Genomic DNA, 2,500 nt, shown 5'->3' on the forward strand with positions numbered 1-2,500 from the left:
TGCCACCATAGTATCTATAGATTTTGCTTAAGGGCTGACCATAGAAAAAGAGGCTGTCAGCAGTGCCATCTAGTGTTTATAGATGAGGTGTCATGCATGGTGCTTTTAATCCATATGTCATCCATAGGGCTGAACATAGATGACCACGCAGAGTCAAGTTCCCAAAGTAAAGGCTGTAGCAACAGAGCTACAATGGCAGAAATCACATAGAGTAAAGCCTGAATCCCCCGCGCTTCCAATCACACACTATTGCATTGCATCCTCTTCTATGTGTGCTAGAGGACATATTAGGAGTGAATACTCATTTGATTTGTACATTGACTGACTGATGACCATTTCATTGAGGTTACTGGTAATGAGAGTCGGGTAGCCACTTCCACTGACGGCACGGTTACTCAATTATCTGTAGAAAAGAAAAAAAGGCTGTCAGCACTGCCATCTAGTGTTTATAGATGGCAGTGCTGACATATTAGGAGTGAATACTCATTTGATTTGTACATTGACTGACTGATGACCATTTCATTCAGGTTACTGGTAATGAGAGTCGGGTAGCCACTTCCACTGACGGCACGGTTACTCAATTGTCTGTAGAAAAGAAAAAGAGGCTGTCAGCAGTGCCATCTAGTGTTTATAGATGAGGTGTCATGCATGATGCTTTTAATCCATATGTCATCCATAGGGCTGAACATAGATGACCACGCAGAGTCAAGTTCCCAAAGTAAAGGCTGTAGCAACAGAGCTACAATGGCAGACATCACATAGAGTAAAGCCTGAATCCCCAGGGCTTCAAATCACACACTATTGCATTGCATCCTCTTCTATGTCTGCTAGAGGACATATTAGGATTGAATACTCATTTGATTTGTACATTGACTGACTGATGACCATTTCATTGAGGTTACTGGTAATGAGAGTCGGGTAGCCACTTCCACTGACGGCACGGTTACTCAATTGTCTGTAGAAAAGAAAAAGAGGCTATCAGCAGTGCCATCTAGTGTTTATAGATGAGGTGTCATGCATGGTGCTTTTAATCCATATGTCATCCATAGGGCTGAACATAGATGACCACGCAGAGTCAAGTTCCCAAAGTAAAGGCTGTAGCAACAGAGCTACAATGGCAGACATCACATAGAGTAAAGCCTGAATCCCCAGGGCTTCAAATCACACACTATTGCATTGCATCCTCTTCTATGTCTGCTAGAGGACATATTAGGAGTGAATACTCATTTGATTTGTACATTGACTGACTGATGACCATTTCATTCAGGTTACTGGTAATGAGAGTCGGGTAGCCACTTCCACTGACGGCACGGTTACTCAATTATCTGTAGAAAAGAAAAAGAGGCTGTCAGCAGTGCCATCTAGTGTTTATAGATGGCACTGCTGACATATTAGGAGTGAATACTCATTTGATTTGTACATTGACTGACTGATGACCATTTCATTCAGGTTACTGGTAATGAGAGTCGGGTAGCCACTTCCACTGACGGCACGGTTACTCAATTGTCTGTAGAAAAGAAAAAGAGGCTATCAGCAGTGCCATCTAGTGTTTATAGATGAGGTGTCATGCATGGTGCTTTTAATCCATATGTCATCCATAGGGCTGAACATAGATGACCACGCAGAGTCAAGTTCCCAAAGTAAAGGCTGTAGCAACAGAGCTACAATGGCAGAAATCACATAGAGTAAAGCCTGAATCCCCAGGGCTTCAAATCACACACTATTGCATTGCATCCTCTTCTATGTCTGCTAGAGGACATATTAGGATCGAATACTCATTTGATTTGTACATTGACTGACTGATGACCATTTCATTGAGGTTATTGATAATGAGAGTCGGGTAGCCACTTCCACTGACGGCACGGTTACTCAATTGTCTGTAGAAAAGAAAAAGAGGCTGTCAGCAGTGCCATCTAGTGTTTATAGATGAGGTGTCATGCATGGTGCTTTTAATCCATATGTCATCCATAGGGCTGAACATAGATGACCACGCAGAGTCAAGTTCCCAAAGTAAAGGCTGTAGCAACAGAGCTACAATGGCAGAAATCACTTAGAGTAAAGCCTGAATCCCCAGCGCTTCAAATCACACACTATTGCTTTGCATCCTCTTCTATGTGTGCTAGAGGACATATTAGGAGTGAATACTCATTTGATTTGTACATTGACTGACTGATGACCATTTCATTCAGGTTACTGGTAATGAGAGTCGGGTAGCCACTTCCACTGACGGCACGGTTACTCAATTGTCTGTAGAAAAGAAAAAGAGGCTGTCAGCAGTGCCATCTAGTGTTTATAGATGGCACTGCTGACATATTAGGAGTGAATACTCATTTGATTTGTACATTGACTGACTGATGACCATTTCATTCAGGTTACTGGTAATGAGAGTCGGGTAGCCACTTCCACTGACGGCACGGTTACTCAATTGTCTGTAGAAAAGAAAAAGAGGCTGTCAGCAGTGCCATCTAGTGTTTATAGATGAGGTGTCATGCATGGTGCT

The sequence above is a fragment of the Bufo bufo genome, chromosome 4 (assembly GCF_905171765.1).
Source record: "Bufo bufo chromosome 4, aBufBuf1.1, whole genome shotgun sequence".
In the NCBI taxonomy this organism is placed as follows: domain Eukaryota; kingdom Metazoa; phylum Chordata; class Amphibia; order Anura; family Bufonidae; genus Bufo; species Bufo bufo.